Below are 14,315 nucleotides of genomic sequence, written 5' to 3'. Positions count from 1 at the left end.
TTTTATTTTTAGTTGCATCTGCAAGTAATTTTTCAAGAATGTCAATGTTAAACATATGGCTATTACAAGATGCACACTCAACCAATACATTTCTACTTTCTTGTAAAATTGAAATTTTGCTATTTAAAGTTTTCACTTCTTCCAAAGATTTTCCAAAATTCTTTTACAAAGCTTTATAATCAAATTTCAATTTTCTATATATACAAAATTTAATTTTTCAGATTTAACACATAATTCTTGAAATGCAAAATGTAATTCAACATAATTATTTGACTCGATAAAAATACTAGAACTACAATCTTTGTTCCAGCTTGATTCAGTTTCTGCTATCAAACAAATGTTAGCTTTTTCATTTGAATCACTAGAGAGATTGATGAAGAGCTTGAATCATTTCCCTCCCATTTCTTTTTCTTGGAAGATTTTCTTCCTTTCTTTTCTTCAATCATTTTAGCACTTAGACAGTCCACTTTGACATTTCTCGATTCTCGATTCTCCATACCCGTAACACCTAAAATTAGAGGAGGATCCTTGATTCTTCTTTTTGTGATTTTTGTGATGTCCTTTTGTAAGAACCTCATATTTTAGAGAAGTGGTGAGGGCATGGTGGTCACCCACCTTTTGCATTATTAGAATGCAATTATTGGAAGTGCATTATTACTGAAGCATAGCAAAGGAGAGGGTCTCTTGTTTTGGCACGGGGGAGAGTAGCTCACAAGGAAGGAAACCATTCTTTCTCTCTCTAAAACTTCATCTCCAAAATTCTCTCACTTCACTCTAGAATTCCAGCACCTTGAACCATAAGAATTCTATTCTGATGCTACCATGGCCTCCACGGAGTAGAGGGCTTCATTTCAATCGAACGTTTTCGTCGTTCCGATCGGGGCAGAGTTCTTGGCTGTAGGATGGTTGTGCTTGGAGAAAACCAGGTAAGGGGAGCTAGATTTGTTTCTATAGATGGTAGGAATATTATGTTTGAGATCATATTATGATTGTTTGATGAATAATTTTGTGTTTAGAGTATTCTGTGCAAGAACATATGAGTGATTGTAAGACTATACTGTTGCAAATCTGGGAAAAAGGGGTGAAACAATGGGTTTTCTGGGTTTTTCTGGAATCTGATGCGATTCTGCAGAATTCTGCAGAACGCACGTACGTCCAATTCTGGTGAAATTGGACGTTCGTCCAAATTGCTCAGTGGTCGGTCATGAGCGTTCGGTTTTGGACGAACGTCTGTGTTCGTCCGTAAAGTCAGTAATATATGAGACGCTCGTCCAAATCGTATTAAAATAGTGAATTAATGACTTTAGGCGTTCGTCCTTAACTTAGTATTTTAGTGAAGTAATCTTGAGCGTTCGGCCTTGGTATGGTTGTGATGTGAGCGTTCGGCCTTGGTATTGTTGTAATTATGAGCATTCGGCCTTGAGTTAGTATTCTTAGGTTTCAATCATTGAGCGTTCGTCCAAACAATAGTCGATTCAATATGACGTTCGGTTTTAGCGTTCGGCTTGATAGTGTTGAATTCAATATGGTGCTCGGATTGTAGCGTTCGGCCGAATAGTGTTTGATTGTGGTGCTAAGTGTTAGCGTTCGGCCGAATAGTGTTTAATGACGGTCGGTTTTGGCGTTCGGTCAAATAGTGTTCAAATCTAATATTGTGCTCGTTTTGTAGCGTTCGGCCTTATGCTTGATCTTTAACGTTCGTCCCAACAGTGCTCGACAAATTAGTGGTCGACCAAACTAATATGAGCGTTCGGTTCTGTATTCTTATGTAACGAGCGTCAGCGTTCGTCCTTGAGTTATGTAAATTCTAGACGTTCGTCAAAATATTTTCCAGTGATTTAGATATGTTAAGCGTTCGATCTAAATTTGATATTTTTAGGTTTGAATCCTGAACGTTCGGTTTTTGGGTATAAGTGAGCGTTCGGTTTTAAGTTGCTTATTCTTAAGTTTTGAATCTTGAACGATCGGCCTTGAGGTATTAGTGACTATTGAGCGTTCGGTTAAGTTTTGACTTTAGCATCGTTCGGTTAGCTGCTGATTTATGTCGTTCGGTCATGCTTCTTTTAATGCCGTTCGGCAAAGTGACCTAGGGGTTCGACTAAGTATCAAAACGTTCGTCCTAATCGTGTTCGGATTTATAGTGTTTGATTTAAGAGTTCGGTATTGAGATATTAGTGAGTATAAGAGTTCGTTCTTAACTTGGAATTCTTGGGTAGCAATCTTGAGCGTTCGGCTTTAAGTGTTCGGTTTGGATTTTGGACGTTCAACCTTGGTTTAATTGTGTTTGTGAGCGTTCGTTCTCGATGTTATTAATCCTCATGAAGTACTCGTTAGAGGTATTGTTACGACTACGCTTGCTCTTGAGCGTTCGTCCTTTGGGGCTCGGTTTAATAACATTTGGTGTCCATAGGCAGCGTTCGGTCGTTGATGATGATGGATCCCAGAACGTTCGTCCAGACAGTATCCGAGTTGGAAATAACGTTCGGCAATAATGTATAAATCCGTGGGAGTATTTTGAAGCAATTATTGAGAATTGTTGGTTATTTCCTTGATCCAATATTGATTTATTTATACATGTTATTGAGAATATGTATGAATTCGTGATTGAGCACGTTTATTCTGTTGGAGGTGGTACATACACTATGTTATTTACTTGTAACTTCGTCTGTCTTTTTTTAGCATTTTTGCTAGTCTCGCGTGAGACGGAGATTCGAGTGTCACCTTCTTCTGCGCGAGGAGGTGAATGTCTCGCCCAATGACTTCGGCTCGTGTTGAGTATAGTGCATCGTTACGTGTAGTATCGATGTTTTTACTCGTTAGTCCTTGAGGAGTCGGGGAGATAGGTCTGAAGTCGCGATGGAAGACGGCTCGGGTCGCCTGTTATTGAGAGCAGGTTATGACGACGAATTACAAGTAAACGACATTAGTTTATGAAAGTCTAGTCTGCAATGTCATGGGTATCGATTTATTATGGAAATTGTTATGGTTTATATGTAATGGGTTTATGATGTGATGCTTCTGGTTATTCACCTTGCTTGTTGTGGCTGTGGTTTCCAACCGTGATGATCGTACTGGTACGGGAGGGATGATAGTGCAGATAAGCGGGATTTGGAATAATACTTCGAGAGAGACGGGAAGTAAAACTTGTTGGATCTATAGGTAGTAGCGAGCGTTCTTATTAGTGACGTTCGGTCTTGGTGTTATTTATTTTCAGGTAGCGAACGTAATTAGGTAACTGTTGATCTTGATGATAGTTGTTCTCAGGTAGCTAGTGTCCGGTCTTAATTTGGTACCCTGAGGTTTAGTTTGTTTTAGTTCAGTCAGTACCTTAGGTGTTCAGCAGAGTACTCTAGGCGTTTAACCCAGACTCAAACGTTCATTATTATAGTGTTTTGTCTCGTAGCGATCGTTCTTAGAGAATGATCTTTATTGGTGATGTTGTTCTGAGGTTGCAATCATTTATGGGGAGTAACCGGCCTTAATATTTGCTGAGGTAACGGTCGATTAATAAGTAGTGATCAGTCGTGATGATGCATGATTCAGGAAGTGATCATTCATAGGTAGTGCTCGGGTCGGATGATGCTTGTCTCAGGTAAGGATCGTTAATAGTTAGTGGTCGTTCGTAGGGAACGTCCAGCCTCGATGATGTTGCCCTCAGATAGTGTTCGTTAGAGGCAGTGTTCGGCGAGATTTGATCTTTGAACGTTCGTTCGAATAGTGTTCGAAATAATAGTAATTGTTCTAGTAGAGTACACTGTCTTAACGTGAAGTCTAAGTACTTGATCTTACTTAGCGTTTGATCTTTTGGTATTCGACCTAATGGTATCCGGTATAATAGCGTTTGGTGTTTAGTGTCGAGCCTAAGTGATCAATTTTAACGTTCGTGTAAACAGTATTCGATATAATATAAGTTCGTTGTTTTAGCGTTCGATTCAGTAATGATATGGTATCTGTGTATATATTGATGTTGAGGGTACTGTAGTAGGATGTCCTGGTCTATGTGCCGATTTTGGACATAGTGAGGGGACTAAGGATGGTATCACAAGTGGAGAACCTTCCGTTGAGTTACTCATCAATGTATCATCTGGATGAGAGTCTATTATGTACTGTGTTGATTATTGGGTACTATAGGATGAGTGTCCAACAGGAATTGTGGTACGATGGTATGAGGATTGTTACCAATAAGGAGTATTGGTAAATCTTGAAGAAATTTGTTTTGATGATGCTACAAGAAGTTTTAGTTGAAGAAGATATTAGAATTAGTTAAAAGCAAGTTGTAGAAATTAAATGTAGTAGGAAATTCTTGTAAACCTTGTAAAACTTGCATTTTTAACCTGCAATAATCGATTATGATTAAGCAATAATCGATTATCACAAGTCATACTTGAATAATCGATTATCACTTCATATAATCGATTATCACATCTTTGAAAACCTGTAACGGACTTGAATAATCGATTATCACTTACAATAATCGATTATTCATGGCAGTTGGGAGCTGTCCTTTGGCATTCAGTGTACTTGGCTATATATTTTGTTTTGGAAAAATCAGAAGGTAACGTTGTTGAACAGAAGCTCTTGCAGAATACTGTTTGTCAGAGGAAGTTCTCAGAAGCTATAGTTCAAGTTCCCTTGCTTGGTCTCGTGAACAGGAGAGGCTCGCGTGTCGTGTGTCGATAGTCGGAGCAAGCTCTCTTCGAGTTAGCAAGGTGCTCTGCCTGGTCTCGTGAATAGGAGAAGCTCGTGTTTCGTTTGTCGATAGTCGGAGCTGTTCTCTTCGAGTTGGCAGAGTGTTCTTCTTCCGGTTCGTTCGTCGAAGGAAGGTTTTTTTATCTGCTTTATTCACTATTTCTTGTAATCTGTTAAATAACTTTTTAGTGAAAAAGGTTAATCACTATTTATAGTGATTAACGACTGGACGTAGATTCTTTTGAATCGAACCAGGATAAAAATTGCTTGTGTGATTTTCTATTCCCTACACTCTTTATCTTTTACGCATATCAACTGTTTGATAAATTTTCTCTAAGAAAATTGTTTTTCTAAAATGGACCATTAAACTTGATTTGCGACCGTAACACGCTTTCCGAATATTTTATTCCGCTGCGCGACTCTATAACGGTACCGATTGTTCCAACAATTGGTATCAGAGCTTGCTTTGATATTTTTTCAAATTTTTTTCGAAAATGGGCCGTCATAACCAAGTTTATGCTGAGGGTGCTTCTATTGATAGACCTCCTTTGTTTACGGGGGAAAATTATGCGTTTTGGAAAATTAGAATGCAAATATTTTTGGAGTCTATTGACAGGGGTATTTGGGAAGTTGTTATAAATGGACCAATTGTTCCCACTATTTTAGTAAATGATATGCAGGTAGAAAAACCATTTTTACAGTGGACTATGGATGAAAATAGAATGGCACAATATGATGTTAGGGCTAGGAACATAATTTTATCTGCACTAACCCTTGATGATTTTTTCAAAGTTTCTGTTTATGAAAGTGCTCAGGAAATGTGGGAATTTTTAAGAGTTACTCATGATAAAGTCACAGATGTTGTTAAGTTGACGTTGTCTGATTCAAGCTCCTCAAGCTCAAACAATTCAAATAAGCAAGAAAATATATGCTTAATGGCCAGCAATGAATCATCTAAAAGCCAACTCTTGAAGAAAAAGAAGGACAATCAAGGCTCCTCATCAAGCTTTAAATGTTATGGATGTGGTGAAAGAGGCCATATAAAAGTCGTTTGTCCAATTATCAAGAAATTTCACAAAAAGAAGGTCCACATTGCTTGGGTTGATAATGACTCAAGTAGTTCAAGTGATTCTGATGAAGAAGCAAACTTGTGTTTGATGGTAAATACTGATGATACTGCAAGCCAAGTAAGTTGTTCTAATTCTGAATCTAGTGAATTTGATTTGCAAAAAGCTTTTCTTGAATTGCTTGATGAATCTGAGAAATTGAATGCTGCTCATAAAAATTTGAAAAAAGAATTTAAACAATTGCAAATTAAGTATGATAAGGCATTAGATGAGGAAGTAAGTTTGAGAAATAAAATTTGCAACCTGGAAATGAAAGAGTCTTCAAATGTTGAACATCCTGTCGAATGTCTTTCATGTAAGAGTCATATGCTTGATATTGATATTCTTGAAAATCTTCTTGAAGTTGCAACTGGAAATAATAATGTTGAGATGCCTATAACTGTTAGAAAGGTTTATAAAAACAAAAGTGTTTTTAAAAGTAAGAACCAAATTAAAAGAACCCGTAGGGTATGGGTTGAAAAAGGAACTGTGTCTTATAGAAATCCAAATGTTATCACATGCTTTTATTGTATGAAAAAGGGGCACACTTCTAACAAATGTAGAATTAAACATTTTGATGTTCCAAATGGAAAATATGCTTGGATTCCTGTTATAAAGTAAATTGTCTCTAACCTCAAAGGACCCAAATGAGATTATGGGGACCAAAACTCTATTGTTTTGTTTTGCAGGTTAATTTTTCAAAAGGAAAAGAAGACTCTATGGTATCCTGGTATTTTTTAAGAGCTTTGAAATAATTTATGAATGTTAGATGTGTCTGAAGTTGAAAATTTGGCCCAAATTTGTGTTTTTCGGAAATTAACGTAAATAATCGATTACCAAGGGTAATAATCGATTATCTCGTCCTCAAAAATTTGGATTTTGACAATTTGGCTTGCACATAATCGATTATTTAAAGTAATAATCGATTATCTTAAGTTTTCGAAAAAAAAAAAAAAAAAAAAAAAAAAAAAAAAAAAAACTTTTTTTATATTTTTTATTTGGAGTCTGTTTCTAAAAGGGGATTATTACATTCAGGGGAAGATATATGAGGTATTATGCTCTTTCATGTTATGAAATTTCAATTTTATTTATGTTTTGAATTGCATCTTTTGATTAATTGAGGGGGAGATCATATTTAGGGGGAGCCTTTAACATCAGATCTTTTTGCTTCTGATCAAAAAGGGGGAGAAGAATAATACAAGGGGAGAAGTATAAATTATTACAGGTATTGCTAACCTTATTGTTGTTTGTTAGCTTGTATGTTTCGCAGGTAAGCCAAACTTGCTTTTAAAATTTGAATTTTTGATCATCATCAAAAAGGGGGAGATTGTTACCAATAAGGAGTATTGGTAAATCTTGAAGAAATTTGTTTTGATGATGCTACAAGAAGTTTTAGTTGAAGAAGATATTAGAATTAGTTAAAAGCAAGTTGTAGAAATTAAATGTAGTAGGAAATTCTTGTAAACCTTGTAAAACTTGCATTTTTAACCTGCAATAATCGATTATGATTAAGCAATAATCGATTATCACAAGTCATACTTGAATAATCGATTATCACTTCATATAATCGATTATCACATCTTTGAAAACCTGTAACGGACTTGAATAATCGATTATCACTTACAATAATCGATTATTCATGGCAGTTGGGAGCTGTCCTTTGGCATTCAGTGTACTTGGCTATATATTTTGTTTTGGAAAAATCAGAAGGTAACGTTGTTGAACAGAAGCTCTTGCAGAATACTGTTTGTCAGAGGAAGTTCTCAGAAGCTATAGTTCAAGTTCCCTTGCTTGGTCTCGTGAACAGGAGAGGCTCGCGTGTCGTGTGTCGATAGTCGGAGCAAGCTCTCTTCGAGTTAGCAAGGTGCTCTGCCTGGTCTCGTGAATAGGAGAAGCTCGTGTTTCGTTTGTCGATAGTCGGAGCTGTTCTCTTCGAGTTGGCAGAGTGTTCTTCTTCCGGTTCGTTCGTCGAAGGAAGGTTTTTTTATCTGCTTTATTCACTATTTCTTGTAATCTGTTAAATAACTTTTTAGTGAAAAAGGTTAATCACTATTTATAGTGATTAACGACTGGACGTAGATTCTTTTGAATCGAACCAGGATAAAAATTGCTTGTGTGATTTTCTATTCCCTACACTCTTTATCTTTTACGCATATCAACTGTTTGATAAATTTTCTCTAAGAAAATTGTTTTTCTAAAATGGACCATTAAACTTGATTTGCGACCGTAACACGCTTTCCGAATATTTTATTCCGCTGCGCGACTCTATAACGGTACCGATTGTTCCAACAAGGATGTCCGACTTAATTATTATATGACATTTGTATTGAAATAATTATGCACGTTTTATAAATGATGTATTGCAAGTTAGCTCACCCTTACTTTGTTTTTGTGCATTTATCGGAAAAACCATATTTTTGGCGATGATCGTATAACGTTTTTGTTATACGGGAGCAGTTGAAGGATTGTCGCGTGATCCTGTGCAAACGAAGGAAGAGATGGAAGAACGAATTAGAAGGATTCAATGTTATCCTTGCAGTTACGTCTGAGCTTAAAACTGATGTATAGATTTTAGTATGAGGTTACGGGATGTTACCATAAATGTATTATTACAATATTTAAGTTTTGAAAAAAAATTTTAAGGGTGAATTTTTGGGATGTTACACCTTTTCTCTTCATAAACTTTAACATTTTCATCAATAGGTCCATATTTTCACAATCAGAGTCATCATCTTCTTTGGAGTTTTTCCTTTTGAAGACCTTGTATTTAAAAACAATATTCCTTTTTCTTCATTGATCCTCTTCTTCATTCAACATTCCAAGTTTAAGCTCGTGCTCCTAAAATACAGGAAAACACTAGAGGAGGTGAATAGTGTTTTTAAAAATCTTTCGCAAAGTAGTGTCTAATGGATTCTAAAAAGATAGATGATTTAACAAAGATGTTTAGACGCTAGTTTTTATGAAGGGCATATAAAGGAAAACATTTTTAAGAAGAAAAGAAATAAATCACGAATTTTATACTAGTTCACTTAACTTGAGCTACATCTAGTTCTTTCTCAAGAACTCTTAAGGGGTTTCACTAATCTTCAAGAAGATTATGCAAGTTTTACTTCTTCAAGTTTACAATAGGTATTCTCACCACTCTTGGTTCACCTAGTAAACGTGACTAGTCCAAACCACTCCTGGTATACAAGCTTTCTAACTACTTCTGGTTTCAATCATAGACAATTGTCTAGACTGTTTAACTCAAATAAGCTAAACACCAAGTATTTTATTTCTCTTCGAAATGTGCAACACAATCAGTCTTATGTGCAAATACAACTTGATAAATATCAAAGAGAAGATAAAAACAATATAATGAAATATGAGATTTTGTTATGTTTCTTTCTCTTGAAAATATAGCTTTAGAAAATATATTAATAGAGTAACAACAAACTTGTATGGGCATTCAAAGGTTGTCTATATTATCCTTTCTTTTCTTCTCTTCAAGCTTTTGTCTATTTATAGCTTTCTTGAGAGATGACTATTAGACTGAGAGGGTGACTTCATGTATAACAAATAGCCTTTTTGGTGAGAAGTCAAACTTAAGTTTACTTTGCAGAGATATAGTGTTTTGTCATAACTTTTAGCAAAACGTAGCTTGTACGATGTGTTAGAGCAAAAGTCTTCAAGGGAAACATTCCAAAAATGTTCTTCGTATCTCTCAACGTATTTTTCTTGGATGTAGTGATTTTGATAAAGTCTTTGTACTTTTGTGATCTGCAGTAATATCAAGAATAAGGTTTATAAACATCAAAACACTTTATCGTACATGCTTTTAATATTTTGAGCGTTGATAAACATTAAGATGTATAACATGTTCAAAACATTTTATAATATGTCAATTTATTAATAAATGCATCATTTAGTTAAAGCGTTCAACATATATGATCATCAAATGATGAAAAACATTAGATGCTTTATCAAAAGTTGTTTGAGATATGTAGCGTTGAGCAAGCTTTTGTTAAACGATAAATTTTGTAAACCACTTGCTTGAATAACACTATTTGAGTAAAACATATTTGAAGCTTCAGTGTTAACATTAAGATGGATGCTTTTGTCCATAAAATTCTTACTTGTAAGACGATGTCCATTTAGATGTTTAGACGTTGTTTGTAAAACTTGTTACACATATCGTCTATTAGATGATTATTTAATAAAGACTCTTTCTATCTCTAGACGATGTTTATAAAACTCTGTTCATCAAACACTATGGTCTAGAAAATGTTATTATAAGCTAGAACAAATGCTACGAAGGATGGTCTTTTTGGTGATAATGGTGCGGAAATGGTGGACAAAGGGGTGTGAAATGTGAAAACAATGGTTGAAAAGGGAAGAAGACTCACGACCTAGGGTGGTGTTATGGTGGTAGTGTGGTGTTTGAAGGCTCGAAGAGATGTTTGGCCAACTCTAAGAGGAAGGTGACTAAAAAGGTCTCAGGGTTGCTCTAGTCTTGATCTTAAAATGAGTAGTATGGCAAAAAATGGGCAGCATAACATTACTAAACATCAAAGATGATTACAAGGGAGGAGACACCTATATATATATATAAGAAAGAGTGTCTCCTAAAAATCCTAAAAGCATGATTTCTCACCCTTGCACTCATTGGCAAAAAATGAGGCCTTCTAAGGAGTGGACAAGTGTCCACAAATCCTCTCCAATGAGGGGAGGACATGTGGCCACTTACAAAGCACAATCTTCTTCATTCCTAGAGTGTCATGTGGCTACGTACTAAACTTAAATCCTCTCCAATGAAAGCATGACACATGACATATACTTTTCACAAGCCTTAAACAATCCTACCTACTTGACTGAAATACATGGCCTAAAGAAACCTATACTACTTGACCGAATACATGGCCTAAATAAACCTAAACTACTTTTTAACCTCCATGGTGGCCTATGAGAAAGAGCTTGCTTCACCTTGCATAGATGACTCTAGCTTCTTCTTCAAAGTGCTTGGGTCATGGCTAGGGATATTCCATCATATAAGGTTTTGCTTTCTACAAGTCATTTATAGTTATAGTAGGTAGAAATAAACCATTTAACATTGCATCTCAAACACCTCTATCAACAAACTCTAAAAAAATTTCATCCTAACTTTTCAGAAAGGATAATTTGTTCATAATAAGACTTAGGGTTAAATATGTTTTTAGTCCCTCAACTATCAAGCGATTTTGTTTTTCGTCCCTATTTCAAACTTTTAACGATTTGATCCCTCTTCTTAAGGAAATCATAATTTTTGGTCCTCACAAACTAACGCCGTTAAATTTAGTCTCACGTGGCTAACGATATGCCACATATGATACCAGCTTTCACATTAATCTTGTGCCACGTGGTGTGCCACTATTCACCACCCTCTTCTCCTTCTCTCCTCTTCCACCACCACCTTCCCCTTCAACTTCGTCCTCACACAAGCCCGCCACCACCAACCCCTCGCTGCTCCGTCAGGCCAGTTCCGAACTCTACGAGCGTCCCACGCGCCGCATCATCGAAGAGACCGAACAGGTCCTCGACAAGGCTCTTGCCCTGGTCCTCAAGTGTCGCGGCAACGCTCTCATGAATCGCGTGTTTACACTCAACCCTAGCGCCGCCTTCCGCAAGGTCTCCTCCCACCTTGAAAACTCCGTCGGCGACGTCTCCTGGCTCCTCCGCGTCTCGGCTGGCGACGCCGGCGGTGAGTACCTCGGGGGGCTCCCTCCCATAGCCGTGAACGAGCCGTGTCGGAGGTCGCTGCGAATTACCCTAAGTCTCAGGACCTTTTCGCTCAGCACAAGATGGTGACCTTGCTGGTTGGCCACCTCGCTTTCGAAACCGTGGAGGAACACAGTAAGTACGCTATTGTCAGCAAGAAACCCACTTCCATCCACGCCCTCGTCGTCGCCAATAGCAACACCAACAACACTAATCTCCGAAATCAAAATCACCACCCCGAAGCTGAAATTCCCACACGCATCCCGAATCCCTTCGGTGAAGGACCACGAAATCTCCACAGAGTAATCACCAGCACAATTGCAATGCACGCTCCACTATTCATCGCCGGTGTCGCCTTCCCCCAACCAGCAGCAGCACGTGATTCACAGTTGGCGACGGCGGCTAGCGCGAGGGGTTGGTGGTGGCGGGCTTGTATGAGGACGAAGTTGAAGGGGAAGGTGGTGGTGGAAGAGGAGAGAAGGAGAAGAGGGTGGTGAATAGTGGCACACCACGTGGCACAATATTAATGTGAAAGCTAGTATCATATGTGGCATACCGTTAGCCACGTGAGACTAAATTTAACGGCGTTAGTTTGTGAGGACCAAAAATTATGATTTCCTTAAGGAGAGGGATCAAATCGTTAAAAGTTTGAAATAGGGACGAAAAACAAAATCGCTTGATAGTTGAGGGACTAAAAACATATTTAACCCTAAGACTTATTAACATACTAAACTACAAGTCTTTCAATATCCTTTTACATTTTTGAGTTCTTAAACTTTCTTTTATTATCATCAAAATATCCTAATCTTTCAGTATCTTCTCTTTGCCAACAATCTTCCTTTTTTTTTATGATGATCAAAATATGTTTTAAAACTTTTTGTAATATCCTGCAAATACACAACTAAACAATAGAAAAACATAAAATGGTCCTAAAGATATTTCATAGAAAAATTACATGCTTTAATCTTTTTCTCCCTATTTTTTATCATAATTAAAAAAATTCTTTTTGCCAACACCAAGTAGACTCCAGGAGGGAAAAGTGAGTCAAAACGGACAAACATAAAAACATTGTCTTTCCTAAACAAAGTTTTCCTTATATCACTTTCACACATCTTATTTCTAACTAAGATAATGAAACTCGTTCCAAAAATTCACAGTTTTTAACAAAATAAAAACTTTTAGAATTTAAAAATCAAATTCATAGAACAAATATTGTACACAATCATCACTCTTCCGAGCAGCCTCCTCGACAAAGTGAAACACATCGCTCTTCTAAGCAACCTCACTACAAAAAAATTAATATTATGTGGAGGTTTTTATTCGAATTTGTAGGGGATTTTACCCTTTGCAAATTAATTTGTGAGGATTTTTTAAACCTCTGCAGTTAGAGTCGTCACAACCTTTTTGAAGAGGTTTATGATGACCTCTGGTATCAAATTTATATTTATGAAGTTTTTTTTTAAGGCTTTTAATTTCTTTTATTAGTGACTATTATTTTATGGAGGTTTGAAGCTTCCTTTATTTATAATTATCCACGTACATTCATAATTTCTTAATTTAATGAAATATGCTTTTTATAATAAGAAATAAATAAAATATATAAAATTGTAAAATACAAAAAAATTAATCAGAATTAATTTTATTGATGATTTGAGATAAATTACATCCATTGACAATTACACTGTAAGCATAAAAAAAATACATAATGTTAAATTGAAAACATGGACTAATGTTGTTGATCTAAACAAAGTTACTAGAAAGTTGATGATGATATCGAATGTCCTTCATGTTGTTTCCCTCTTTCAAAACATGGATTCAAATTATTTTAATGAGGGAGCTATCGGTCAAACCTTCACATGTAGATCAAAGAGATGTGTATAATCTGATTCCAACATTTTCACTTCTCTATTTAGATAATGTAGCAAATATTGTTTTCTAACTCCACCATTGATGAACATAATGTCTCAAACTAATCTTATCATGTTATCACTCAGTACATGTGTTATAAGAAGACAAAGAACTTTGGTAGGAAATTTATTTTGAAACCAGAAAGAAATTGAAGGTTCCTTCCTTTTTTTATGGAACCACTCTAGAAGACTTTTTCCTGGTATGAAACTATTATTAATTATAATTTATCAAGAATTCATTAAATGAGCTACATATATTATCAAATCAAATTCAGTAAAGACATGACAAAAACTTATTTAACAGCATGCTTGAACCCGTAGAAGTCAAGGATGTATAGTTTATTGTCGTGAAATATTTCAAGTTTGGAGAACCTCTCTAATTTCCTTAAGATGCTTGCAATCATTCACAGCGAGAGAAAATAGGCTGTGAAATTCTTTGATGCGTTCAGGAAGAAATGTGACATTACTTTCCCTTAGCCTTAAATGACTCACTTGAGCTAATTGCTTAAAACTTGCTGGGAAAAAAAATCATCATTCAAGTTGCAAGATAAAACCTAAAACTCATCTATCTTCAGAGATACTATTGAACCCACTTTTTCTTCACCTCTTCTGATGTTACCCATTGCCACCCCTTGTCTTTATAAACTCTAAAATTAGACACTTGAGCTATCAAGATATTGCTACTTAATTGAATAAAATCATAGTTCATCTCTAATTCTTGGAGTCCAATAAGATTATGAAAAGAAACTGGTAAGAAAAGAAAAGAAATTTATGCATTAAATATATTATAGATTTAAAACAAAAATAAATAGATAAATGTGAAACCCTGAATATTTAACGCACCAAATCCCACACTCTGATCACCATTAATTGCACCGTG

The sequence above is a fragment of the Vigna umbellata genome, chromosome 11 (assembly GCF_029865625.1).
Source record: "Vigna umbellata cultivar VRB3 chromosome 11, Vumbellata_1.0, whole genome shotgun sequence".
NCBI lineage: Eukaryota > Viridiplantae > Streptophyta > Magnoliopsida > Fabales > Fabaceae > Vigna > Vigna umbellata.
This window is presented reverse-complemented; position numbering follows the sequence as displayed.